At 40.7% G+C, this 14547-nt stretch overlaps 1 protein-coding gene across 3 annotated transcripts in view; it reads right to left on the reverse strand.

Moving 5' to 3' along the window:
- Positions 1–14547, reverse strand: part of inpp4b (inositol polyphosphate-4-phosphatase type II B) — a 589015-nt gene that overhangs the window by 400914 nt on the left and 173554 nt on the right. The window lies entirely within an intron of this gene.

The following is a 14547-nucleotide window of genomic DNA, read 5'->3' on the forward strand; positions in this document are numbered from 1 at the left end:
TTTTCGTTTATTAAGGTGTGCTCTTTGTATTCTATGGGATTTATAATCCCATATAAAATTTGTAATGTCTGAGTCCAATTTTTTGAAAAACTTATTTGGGAGATATATAGGTGTTGATTGAAATAGGTATAGGATTTGTGGTAAGAAAATCATTTTTATAGCGTTTATTCTGCCTATTAAGGACATCGGAAGTGTTTTCCAGAATTTAATCAAATTATTTAGTTTCTTAAGTAAGGGATTATAATTGGCTTTAAACATATCATGGTAGTTTCTAGTAATTTCAATTCCCAAATATTTGAATTTTTCTGTAGCTATTTTAAAGGGGAATTTCCGGAGGTGTGTTGAGTCTTTTGGTTTTAGCGACATAATTTCACTTTTGTTCCAATTTATTCTATATCCTGAAAAGGATCCAAAGTCCTCAATTAAATTTAATATATTTGGTATACTAATTTGTGGTTTTGTGATGTACAGTAGTACATCATCGGCATATAGGGATATTTTGTTATTTGAATATTTTGTATTATAACCATAAATATCCGGGTGTGTTCTAATTTTTTCAGCAAGGGGTTCAATTACCAAAGCAAATAACAGCGGTGATAATGAACATCCTTGTCTATTGCCCCTTGATAGTTCAAATTTCGAGGATAATATATTATTAGTTAGTATTCTAGCCGTAGGTTTGTTATATAATAGTTTTATCCATGCAATGAAGTTCTCTCCCAATTGGAATTTTTGCAATACTTTAATCATATAATCCCATTCTACTTGATCAAACGCTTTTTCTGCGTTCAGTCAGATGATAGATAACTCTTGGTCGTGAGATTTATGTGAGTGCATTATGTTAAGCAAACGTCTCAAATTATTGAATGAGTGTCTCTTAGGTATAAATCCTGTTTGATCCTCATTTATTAGTCTACTAACATACCTGCTTAGTCTACTGGCTAGTGTTTTCGCTATTATTTTTTGATCCGTATTTAACAAAGCAATAGCTCTATATGAACCTGGTTCTTCTATATTTTTATCTTTTTTAAGTATTAATATGATCGTTGATTCTGCTAGTGTTTCAGGTAAGCTTTGCTCTTTAAAAGCATATGTATACATTTTCTGTAATCGTGGAGTAACTATGTCGTAAAAAGATTTATAAAATTCATTACTGAATCCGTCTGGTCCTGGTGTTTTTCCATTCTTTAGTGTTTTTATTGTGTCTTCTATCTCCTTAGAAGTAATTTGTGCTCCCAGTTCCTCTTGTTCCCTCAGTTCTAATTGTGGTAGGTTACAGTTATCTAGAAATTCTGAAATTTTATTATTGTCTATTAACGTTTTAGATGTGTATAGATTCTGGTAAAATTGAGCAAATCTTTTATTGATATCCTTGGGTAATGTTAATAATTCCCCTCTGTCTGATTTAATCTTTAGTATTGCATTCTCTTTTTCCCATTTTTTCAGTTGGCGTGCTAGAAGTTTGTGGGGTTTGTCCCCGAATTCGAAGTGTTCTTGTTTTGCGATTTGAAATAATGTTATAACTTTCTCTGACAGTAATTTATTTAGCTTGAATTTCAATAGTAGGATTTTATTATGTTTATCCATAGTTGGATCTTTAGCATTATCTGTATCTAATTGTTTTATTTGTTCTTCTAAATGTCTTTGTTCATTCTTATTCTTTTTATTTTGATAAGCTTGAAATGAAATAATGACTCCTCTAATAAATGCTTTGAAGGATTCCCATAATAGCGTGGGGGATATATCTGGTGTATCATTTATCTCAAAAAATAGGTCCATCTGTTTTTTTAGATATATACTCCCTTGTGGGTCTTTTAAAATTTGCGAGTTAAACCTCCAGAACGATTTATTCATAGACATTCCTTCTAGTTTTAAAACAAAAGTTAACGGAGAGTGGTCTGAGATCGCATTAATGTGGTATTTAGGGTTCATAGTGTGCGGAATTAATTTTGTATCCACAAGAAAATAGTCTATCCGTGAGTATGTTTTATGCACCGTTGAATAAAACGAATAATCCCTTCCCGTCGGGTTTGCAATCCTCCACACATCTACTATATTTGTGTTTTCCATATATGTATGTAAAAGTTCACTGGTTTTAGATTTCCTATTACCTTTTTGTTTTTGCATCGATTTATCTAGATACGGGTCTAAAACACAGTTAAAGTCTCCTCCAATTATAACATTTTGATAATTACATTCTGCAATTATATTCAGAATTTTATTAAAAAATTGAGGGTTATCAAAATTGGGCGCATATATGTTTACCAGTGTAATTGATGAAGACTATCTACGACTGCCTTCGACTACCCTCGATTACCTACGACTAACATGCCGACCTACTACGACCAACTACGCCTAAACCTACGAGTAAAAAACGTACCGATTTTTTCCATGGCGACCGTTTTTTACTCGCGGGCATTTTTTAACATGTTGAAAAAATCGCCGCGACCTAGCTGAGACCTCGAGTACACGGAGACCACTCTCGAGCATGAAGGTGAGTGACGAAGACCTCCTACGACCTCGTGTCGACCATGCTGCGAGTATGAGTCGAGGGCAAACTCGCCAGAACTCGCGGATTAGGTCGCCCAAGTGGGGCAGGCCCTTTACAAGAGGCAACTCCTTACAATAGAGCCTATTATCTAAAAATGTAAAGCATGAAGATTAGGAGGTTGGTAAAGAAAATACTAGGATATTAAGTTCAAGCATAAGCATTTCAGTTCCCGGTGGGTTGCTCCAGAGAGGAGATGAGGATATTACAAATAGTAACATTGCTGGTGCAAAAACATGGGATTGGATGCTCATCTTTCTGCAGAGTAAAATACAGAGATTGAAAACAGTTTGAGTCTATTTGAATCAGTGGATGTGGAGAGGAATGTATCTGTAGCTCAGTTACAGCACTTGATCTATCGAGCTTCCTCACAACATTTTTTTTCCATGAAAGACAACACCAGCTAGTCCAATCTAACATTGAGATGGAAATCCCTCTTTGCTGGCTCCTTACAATAATTTTATTCTAGACCCTCTTGAGTACCTTCAAGTCCTTCATAAAGTATAGCAATTAGAGTTTGTTGCAAAACTCCATTTGTGGGACCCTGCAATATTTTAGACAGATTAAACATAACCACCTTGCTTTTGTGTTCAACACCTCTGTTTATGAAGTCCAGAATCCCATCTGCTTTGCTAATTGCTCTCACAACATGTCCTGCCACTTTCAAAGATGTATGCATATGTAAAGCCAAGTCCTGCTGTTCCTGAACACCCTTTTGTATTGTGCCATTCATTTTTCCCCATCCTTTCTGCCAAAGTGTGTCACGTCACATTTCTCTACATTAAATTTTGTCTACAACTGTTTTTACAAGTCATTGCCTTTTTGTAGTCTATTACCATCTGCCGTACTGTTACACACCTCCTAGTTGGAATAGAATGGAAACAATTTTTTCACAGAGAGTGGTGAGTCTGTGGAATTCTCTGCCTCAGAGGGCGGTGGAGGCAGGTTCTCTGGATGCTTTCAAGAGAGAGCTAGATAGGGCTCTTAAAAATGGCGGAGTCAGGGGATATGGGAAGAAGTTTGGAGAGAGAAGCGAGTGTCACCAAACTTCTGAATTCTCTGGGGTGGAAACTCTCCAAGACAGACGTGAAGCTCACCGTTTGACCTGTTTTTACAAAATGTTAAATGGTCAGCTCGACATAGATTACAAGACCTACACCAAACCCAAACCAATTAGGAGCAGATGCGGACATTTGATCCAATTTGTGATTCCAGCTACAAAGACAGATGTGTACAGCAATTCGTTCTTCCCCCGCACAATTAAAGCATGGAATAATCTCCACCCAACTATTGTTACCCAACCAGATGCAACTAAATTTAAAGTAGCTCTTTCTTCCCAATAACCCTTTCTGGCTTAAACCCTCCCTCCACCACCTCCAGTTTAAATTCCATTTGGAATATTTTGGAGGACCAAGAAACCAAGAACCAAGAAGGCAGGAACGGGGTACTGATTGGGGATGATCAGCCATGATCACATTGAATGGCGGTGCTGGCTCGAAGGGCCGAATGGCCTACACCTGCACCTATTGTCTACTGTCACATGTGACAAGGCACAGTGAAATTCTTTGCCTACATACCCAAGGCAGGTAAATAGTCGGCACATAAACAGCACTGACACAGTTACAATTTCTTGCAAGTTCTTCCACAGTAGCGAGTTTGAAATGTTGTTCTACCCCAAGTTAATTTTAAATATAACCCGAGTCCTCCACATCAATATCCAGGTCATTAAGACTTTTTCTCAAAATTAGGACAGTACAGCAGTCATGTCAGGGGAAACAGCCATGAACCATCCTCTCACCTAAAAATGAAACAATTAACAATGACTGCCTGCTTGCCCTTGGCCAGTTGCGTATCTCTGTTGCCACTGACCTTTTAATTGCATGAGGCTTGATTTTGCTAACCAGTCTTGTATGTGGGACTGGCCTTCTGCAAACCCACACAGAAAATATCTATTGTGTTCCTTTCATCGACTTTCCCTGTCATTTCATCTACATTTTTTAAAATCAGATTTGTCAAAAAAAAGTAGAAATTGGAAGATGAGCAATCAACAGAGACTTCTGAAATGGCTTAATATTTTAGTCATAGTGATACAGTGTGGAAACAGGCCCTTCAGCCCAACTTGCCCAGACCGACCAACATGTCCCAGCTACACTAGTCCCACCTGCCTGTGTTTTGCCAATATCCCTCTAAACCTGTCCTATCTATGTACCTCCCCAATTGTTTAATAAATTTTGTGATAGACCCAGCCTCAACTACCTCCCCTGGCAGCTCGTTCCATACACCCACCACCCTTTGTGTGAAAAAGGTACCCCTCAGATTCCTATTCAATCTTTTCCCCTTCATTTTACACCGATGAATGAATGAATGAAAACTTTATTGTCATTCAGATATACACCTAGACACAGTGCACCTTGAACGAAATTTCGTTGCATTTGACTCTCCAAATCAGGTAAATAGTAAAAGTAAAAGTGCTAGGTGCGTCCATAAAAATGCCTCATGTGCATGGTTCTGTAAAATAAATATATATAAAAAGTTTTTAAAAAGTGTCGATATTTTAAAAGTTCTAGCCTCGGTTTTGTTGATTGTTCAGTAATCTTATGGCCTGGGGGATGAAGCTGTTGCAGAACCTGGTTGTCCCGCTCTTCATGCTGCGGTACCTCCTCCCAGAGTTAAGCAGTATAAGCAGTCCAAATTGTGGGTGTGTGGGGGCTCTGGTAATGCCCTTAGCTAGCTCTAATCAGACAGCGCTTGTACCCCATGTCCATGATGGAAGGAAGAGAAGTCCCAATGATTTTTTCCGCTGTCCTCACCACTCTCTGAAGGCACTTCCAGTCCGCAGCTGTACAGCTGCCGCACCACGTAGAGATGCAGCTGGTCATGACCGACTCAATTGTGCTTCTGTAGAAAGTGGCGAGGATGGGAGGGTGGAGGTGTAAACTTCTCAACCTGCGGAGGAAGTACAACCGCTGCTGTGCCCGTTTTGCCAGAGATGTAATGTTTGTGGACCAGCTTAAATGTCTGGTTCTCGATTCCTCTAGGCATGAGACTCTGTGTGTCTACCCGATCTATTCCTCTCAAGATTTTATACACCTCTATTCCAAGTCTAGTGTCTATTTTTCTTTTACACGTGTGCAAACGTATCAACACTTTTTTAAAGACAAACACTCAATTGTGAAGGATTCCCAAATGAACATATATTCGCCCTCTGGCAGATGAAGTGGAAGACCCATGAAACTAAACATCCTCAGTAGCCGACCACATTAACCCAGAGACACACACTCAGTTGTGAGTGTCCACGCAACCAGCAAACATCTTCCTCGTCTCCTGAATGTGGGAGAAGGGAAGATGTGACTGGTGGTGGATTGCACTCAAACGGCACTAGTTGGTGAAGGATGATATGCTGGATCAGAGGCTCGGAGGGTGAAAGATGTAGGGCAGGGAACAACTCTACTCTGTCTGAAGAGATGGGGCAGGTTGAAAATAAATGTGCAAGAAATAAAAGAAACACAGCACTCCATTGATTACAGCAGAGGAAAAAAATATATATATTTCCAGAAGAATGGGAACATTTCATAAGACTACAGTAGATGACCCCTTCAACCCCAGCAACGGACTGTTCCAGCTGCTACGGTCAGGCAAACGCCTCCGTTGCCATGCTGTGAGAACGGAGAGGATGAGAAGGAGTTTCTTCCCATTAGGACTGTAAACTCCTATCTCACCAGGGACTAACTTTACTGAACTAATCTACTGTTGTGTGGTGTCTTTTTAAATTGCTGTTTTTTTCTTTTTTTTCCTCCCACAATTATGTAATATGTGAATATGTGTTTCTGTTCCATTCTGTTTTGTGTTTTTTTTTGCACAATCCACAAGCATTGACACTGTACATTTCACTGCACATCTCGTATGTGTATGTGACGAATAAACCTGACTTTGGAAAGCCTCATCTTGAGAATAGAGATGTTCCATGAAGATCCTCAGTAGCCTGCCACAGTAGCATAGAAGCACACGCTCATTTGTGAGTGTCCACACAGTGCCCACACAACGAGCACACGATGGCCACACGATGAGCACACATCTCCCTGGTCTCCTTAATGGTCATTATTGATGCATCACAACTGAAGACCCAAATTGCCCAGCATCAACTCATGGCTGATGTATTTAAGCCCCTGTCCCACTTAGGTGTTTTTTTCGGCGACTAGGCTGTCACCACATGGTCGCTGGGTGACGCCTGTATGGCCGTGAGTAGCCTCCTCAAGTCGTCTAAAGAGTCGTAACGTTTTTCTGGTCGCTGCTGGATTTTGAAATGTTCAAAACCTTTTGGCGACTGTGGGCTTGACGTAGCTTGTCTTCTCCTGTTGTAGGTGCTGATGTAGGTTGTAACCAGGTGACGTTGGTTGTCACCGGCTGCTGACTTTGGTGAATTCCATTGGCGATTACCTACGTCAACCTACGTCAGGTACCAGCGACCGAATTGTCTTCAGTTGTCGCCGACAGGGTCATTGCTTGTCGTAGCTTGTCGCAGGTGGACGTACATTGCTGTAGGTGTGGTCGTAGGTGGACATCCTAATGGGTCGCCGGTTGTCGTAGCTTGCCATAGACATTGCCGTGGGGGGGGGAGGGGTCCAGTCGCCGCTTTTTCGGCGACCTGCTACGACTGTGACAGTCGGTGGCAATCGCCGAAAAAATCGTCTAAGTGGTACAGGCCCTTTGCACACATCCACGCACAATTCCATGTCACAGATACCTCTCTCATGTCTTTATCAATCCTTAACTTAACTAACCCAAGATCATCATCCCATGCAGGTTTATTAGGGAATTATCTTGATAATTGCCATCACAGTAAATCAATGAATTACAGTAGGTTTTACTACTATACTTCATAAAGTTTAATTCTTTGGCTCAGAATTGATGGTAAAATGACAGCATTCCCCATCAGTACTTTCAAAGGTTAACTTCAACTTCCAGGACCTGCACCCTATATAGATAACTCCAGAAAATGCTCTCAATGATATGGTGCTTCTTCTGCAGAAATGAAATCTAGTTAAGAGTCAGTAATTTAATGTGAACTTCAATGTTTTATAAATTATTTTCACTATAAAGAGCACGGAATATGTTAAATATTGAATGAGGTGTAATTAACTATACAATCATCGTACTAAGATTAGAATTAATCTTGACCCAGAAAAATCTATTTTTTGGATTATCAATCCCTCAGGACAATATTTAACATGTTATGGTCTTTAAAAATAAAAAACTATAAAGCTGATAATATTTCATCTTCTACCTTAATCCCACATATGGCTCAGTCTTTATTTTGTGCCTGCATAATCCTCAAGAAGTTAAATAGAACTTTTGTATTTTTAAATCATGATTTTCTGTCTATCAGTTATAAGCACTGTTCTTCAAGCAGGATATTGAGCTTATAGCGGGCGCATAGGAGATACGACCAAGAGTGGTTCTGAGGATTACTGTACATTAGTGAATCTGTTCTCTCTGTAGCAGAGAAAGCAAAAAAGGGGCTCAAAATTATAAGGTAGACAAAAGTGCTGGAGAAACTCAGCGGGTACGGCAGCATCTATGGAGCGAAGGAAATAGGCAACGTTTCGGCCCGAAACGTTGCCTATTTCCTTCGCTCCATAGATGCTGCCGCACCCGCTGAGTTTCTCCAGCAATTTTGTCTACCTTCGATTTTCCAGCATCTGCAGTTCCTTCTTGAACATTCAAAATTATAAATGCCTTTATGCATTAAATGAGGCAAAAACAATTGCAAGTAGCAATAAGTACACTAATCAGAGGATACAAATTGGCAAACACCCCGTGTTTTAACCATCAGATTTTGTTTCATTTTTTTTTCCTGAAGTGCCTTGGGAATTTTGTAACATTGATTTGTGTTATATAAATCTTTCTCGTGGCAACACGGTCAGTAATCAAAGGATGCTGATTTAAGATAATTGGCAAAATAAACAGTTCTTTAGGCACTGTTTTAACGATTACATCTTGTTTATGTTTTTCTGAAGTGCCTTGGGAATTTTGCTACAGTGAATGATGGTACATAAAGTTGCTGTTGTCAATATTGATCCGAATGCGCTGCTTGGATAAGGTGGTGGAGACACGATCGTTAAGTCGAATGAATACTTGAAAAGGGATACCTTATTAAATTCAAAGGAAAGATCAGGAATTAAAGGGAACAGCATTTTCAAAGACCTGCAACAAACAAAAATAATTCTCTATTATTCCACGATTCAAAGCAATGTAACTAAAAAGGAATCAGAGGTTATTGGTCAAGATGAGCAAAACTTTGTTGCAATTCATCTCCGTCTGCTAGCACTAAATTGATGTAAGATTAATGGCGATCAGTAGTATTCCATTAATACATTCACTGCTGTTGACTTAAATGGAATCAAAAGATGCAAAGATTTAGTTACGAGACACAGCATAGAAACAGGCCCCTCGGCCCACTCAGTCCACCCCGACCATTGCTCACCCGTTCACACTAGTTCTATGTTATTCTACTTTCGTATCCACTCCCTGCACACTACAGGAAATTTACAGAGACCAATTAACCTACAAACCCACTCGTTTTTTGGGATGTTAGAGGAAACCGACACACCTGGAGGAAACCCACACAGTTACAGGGAGACCATGCAAACACCACACAATCAGCACCTGAGGTCAGGATTGAACCCAGGTCTCTGGCGCTGGTGATATAACCTACAGAATATTTCCGCACACTTTTAATGGACAATAGACAAGAGACAATAGGTGCAGGAGTAGGCCATTCGGCCCTTCGAGCCAGCACCGCCATTCAATGTGATCATGGCTGATCATCCCCAATCAGTACCCCGTTCCTGCCTTCTCCCCATTTCCCCTGACTCCGCTACCTTCAAGAGCTCTTGAAACTATCCAGAGAACCGGCCTCCACCACCCTGAGACAGAGAATTCCACAGACTCACAACTCTCTGTGAGAAAAGGTGTTTCCTCAACTCTGTTCTAAATGGCTTACCCCTTATTCTTAAACTGTGCCCCTGGTTCTGGACTCCCCCAACATCGGGAACATATTTCCTGCCTCTAGCGTGTCCAAACTCTTAATAATCTTATATGTTTCAATGAGATCCCCTCTTATTTAAATTCCAGAGTGTACAAGCCCAGCCACTCCATTCTCTCAGCATGACAGTCCCGCCATCCCGGGAATTAACCTTGTAAACCTACGCTGCACTCCCTCAATAGCAAGAATGTCCTTCCTCAAATTTGGAGACCAAAACTGCACACAATACTCCAGGTGTGGTCTCACTTTAAGCATTCAAGAATTAATTTCTTGCTTCACAAGACTTTTTTTTATATAGTATTGGACAAACATTGTGAAGCATTGCATCTTCCAGTCTCAGTGAAGTGCCTAAAGGTGAATAAGTGTTGTTTAATCGTGATTCAGTTCTGCTGCAGTGAGACTGTGCACACATCAGGATCCAAATCTCAAATCCCAATCCACCCTTCAGCAATATCACCGAATACCTCCCACTAAACATCAATAATAAATAACTTTTATGGCAACTGCGTCGTTCTAATGAGAGTTTTATTTACATTATGTAATATTTTGAATCCACTTCTCTTTTACTCTTGCAGTTTTTTCCCTCTTTGTTCTTAAAACAACTAGATTTGGCCTAGATTTTGCACTAATTAATAAAGCAACCCTGATGTACTGACTTTGAAGTAAACCCCCACGTAGATGTTACATAGAAACATAGAAAATAGATGCAGGAGTAGGCCATTCGGCCCTTCGAGCCTGCACCGCCATTCAATATGATCATGGCTGATCATCCAACTCAGTATCCTGTACCTGCCTTCTCTCCATACCCCCTGATCCCTTTAGCCACAAGGGCCACATCTAACTCCCTCTTAAATATAGCCAATGAACTGTGGCCTCAAGTACCTTCTGTAGCAGAGAATTCCAGAGATTCACCACTCTCTGTGTAAAAAATGTTTTTCTCATCTCAGTCCTAAAAGATTTCCCCTTTATCCTTAAAGTGTGACCCCTTGTTCTGGACTTCCCCAACATCGGGAACAATCTTCCTGCATCTAGCCTGTCCAACCCCTTAAGAATTTTGTAAGTTTCTATAAGATCCCCCCTCAATCTTCTAAATTCTAGCGAGTACAAGCCGAGTCTATCCAGTCTATCTTCATATGAAAGTCCTGACATCCCAGGAATCAGTCTCTGTACTCCCTCTATGGCAAGAATGTCTTTCCTCAGATTAGGAGACCAAAACTGTACGCAATACTCCAGGTGTGGTCTCACCAAGACCCTGTACAACTGCAGTAGAACCACCCTGCTCCTATACTCAAACCCTTTTGCTATGAATGCTAACATACCATTCGCTTTCTTCAATGCCTGCTGCACCTGCATGCCTACTTTCAATGACTGGTGTACCATGACACCCAGGTCTCGTTGCATCTCCCCTTTTCCTAATCGGCCACCATTCAGATAATATGATAATATGCAATTGTTATGGCGATTTATGGTCCTTTGCTGAGTTGATGTCAACAACCACTTCTGTGGGACTCTTGGTGTCCAACAGGTAGCTTATTGTCAAGCAGGGTGGCCAGCCAAATGCATATGAATATTCACCAACAGAAAATCAGAAAGTAAAAAGCAATTGAAATATGCAAAAGTAGAAGCTGAAATAAAACTTTTAAAAAGAGAGAAAAACTATGAATTAATTATTCTGTATTTCGAACAATTGAATACAGAAACACATGAACAAGTAATGTTGGCTATCAGTCAGCTTGATAGGGTTCCACATTTATACCAAGTGTAAGATATACTGGATACACAAGAAACTGCAGATGGTGGTTTACAAAACTCTGCTGGAGTAACTCAGCGGGTCAGGCAGCATCTCTGGAGAAGGGATAGGTGACGTTTTGGGTCAGGACGCTTCTTCAGGCTGATTGTGGTGGGGGAAGGAGAAAGTTGCAAGAGAGGTGGGCCAGGACAAAGTCTGGCAAGGGATAGTTTAGTTTGGAGGTACAGCAGGGAAACAGGCCCTTCTGCTCACCGAGTCCCCGCACATCAACATTATCCATTAACACATTAGGGACAATTTTACATTGATAGCAAGTCAATTAACCTACAAACCTGTACATCTTTGGAGTGTGGGAGGAAACCGAAGATCTCGGAGAAAACAAACGCAAGTCACGGGGAAAACGTACGAACTCCATACAGACAGCACCCGTAGAGACATTAGGTGCAGGAGTGGGATCATGCACACTAGAGGCAGGAAACATGTCCCCGATGTTGGGGGAGTCCAGAACCAGGGGCCACAGTTTAAGAATAAGGAGTAAGCCATTTAGAACGGAGACGAGGAAACACTTTTTCTCACAGAGAGTTGTGAGTCTGTGGAATTCTCTACCTCAGAGGGCGGTGGAGGCAGGTTCTCTGGATGCTTTCAAGAGAGAGCTAGATAGGGCTCTTAAAAATAGCGGAGTCAGGGGATATGGGGAGAAGGCAGGAACGGGGTACTGATTGGGGATGATCAGCCATGATCACATTGAATGGCGGTGCTGACTCGAAGGGCCAAATGGCCTGCTCCTGCACCTGTTGTCTATTGTCTATTGAAGTGAGAAGAGGTGAGGATGAGGACAAGCCCAGTAGGCAGGGGAGAGTGTGAGTAGAGGGAAACTGATTGGGTCTCTGTGCCGGGAGAAGCCAGAGGGCCCTGAGACCTTTCTGTTGTTTGATGAAGGTGTAAAGCGACTGGACACCCATGGTAAAGATAAGGCAATTGGAGCCCGGGAATTGAAAGCTTTTGAAAAGTTGAAGGGCTTTTGAGGAGTCGGATGTCGGTCGGAAAGAACTGGGCAAAGGGGGATAGGATGGAATCGAGGTATTGGGAGACGAGTAACCTGGGGCTTGAGCAAGCGAAAACAATGGGTCCTGATTGTAGATTTTGGGAAGGAGATAGAAGCAGGCAGTTCAGGGCTGGGGAACAATAAGGTTGAAGACGATGAAAGGGAGGAGATACTGGATGATCAGCTGTCTCAATCCTGAAGAAACATCATTAACGAGACATTAACTATTTCCCTCTCTATCAAAGCAGTTAGTAGTGTAACTAATTCCAGCATTACTGTGCGTGAGGAGATGCATCAGAATAGGAAAAACACACAGTTATGTCAATGCATTTTTAGGCAGGTTTAGGCAAAAGAAAATTATTGCATCAGTGCCCAATTTTCATATTTTGTTTGGATTATATGTGTGCGAAGGAAAAAATCAAAGGCTAGATGGTTACAGTTTTGATCAAATACCTACCTCAAAACAACAATGGCAGAGGAAACTGTCACGATCAAAGATCCACACATTTTAATTTTGGAAGTTGCCCTATTCCACCAGTCAAGATTAGATACAGTCGAAAAAGGAATAAAGTGCTGGAGTAACTTAGCGGGTCAGGCAGCAATCCTGGAGAACATGGACAGGCAACGTATCATGTCCAGATCCAATGCTGCTCTCTCTCTCAGATGCAGCTAATCAGTAAAAAAATCCTTCCATGCATTAAAAATTCTCTTTAATGCCTTTAAAGTACTTTATTGTACCCACTTTGGTTTATTGAACTGTTAAATTAGATTCCATAATTAAGTTTTAATCTTGCTTCTTCTAATGGCAAATCACTCGATTTATAGATTTTGTCTTCATTTTAAAATTGGACTGGAGGGTCTCAACCCTAGCTTCACACAGTGATGTATTGCATCATGCAGAAAAAATGGATAGCCCTGTGGGAGAAAACGTAAGAGGTTCTAGTACAGTCACCATAACAGATTGACAGAATGAAAATAGCCACCCGAAGCAGAACAGAACATGCCACAGAAATAACATGTTACTAGCTAAGACAAGTTAGAAACCTGAAACACAATAGAACAGGGGAAAAAATGGTTTATAGGAAAAAATATCACACAGAAAAATAAATGTGAGTAGAGGTGATGAATGAGTTACCAAAGTTAGACAGGTTAGAACGGGACTTGGGCAGTAACGTCAAGAGCACATAGAACTCTGTAACTTGAGTTTAGGCTTAAAGAAAATGAAGGTCAGAGAAGAAATAAGTTTAAAGTGGAATTAGTGAATCTAATTTAGCAGTTCAATAATCCAAAGTTGGTAATAATAATAATAATACATTTTATTTATGGGCGCCTTTCAAGAGTCTCAAGGACACCTTACAAAAATTTAGCAGGTAGAGGAAAAACATGTAAGGGGAATGAAATAAATAGTAGAGACATGACTAGTACACAAAGTAAAGACAGAATACAATTCAAAACACAATATGAGGCAATTAATGCACAGATGAAAAGGGAGGGGGACGTGGGGCTAAGGATAGGCAGAGGTGAAGAGATGGGTCTTGAGGCGGGACTGGAAGATGGTGAGGGACACGGAATTGCGGATCAGTTGGGGGAGGGAGTTCCAGAGCCTGGGAGCTGCCCTGGAGAAGGCTATGTCCCCAAAACTGCGGAGGTTGGACTTGTGGATGGAGAGGAGACCGGCTGATGTGGATCTGAGGGACCGTGAGGGTTGGTAGGGGGAGAGGAGGTCAGTGGCACAATAATGTACTTTTAAAGCAAAGAGATTTTTTTTTCAATAGGTTTTTAAATTGTAATTTTTTGTTTGAATGAAAGATGTTTCATTCTATTTTATTTTTCTCCATGACAAATTTGGAACAAACATTTAATTGTAGTTATAATCAAAATAAAATCATTACATTTAAGAAAAAAAAAAAAAACTTAAATTTTGGAAACAGACAACAGTCCCTACAGTGAAGATGTGGATCACAAACATGTCCGAGACACTACATTTGGAAAACATTAGGCTTGTCTTGGCGGAAAAGCCAGATCAATTTCTCAAGACATGGACACCTTTCACCGAATGTTTACAAGAATAGCATGGTGCAACCCAAATTAAAATGTAAATCCGATGCCGGGTTGGGTGAGGAGGGCGGGGGGGGGGACGAGGGGCAAGGTATATCTTC

This window comes from Amblyraja radiata, chromosome 1, assembly GCF_010909765.2.
Source record: "Amblyraja radiata isolate CabotCenter1 chromosome 1, sAmbRad1.1.pri, whole genome shotgun sequence".
Lineage (NCBI taxonomy): Eukaryota > Metazoa > Chordata > Chondrichthyes > Rajiformes > Rajidae > Amblyraja > Amblyraja radiata.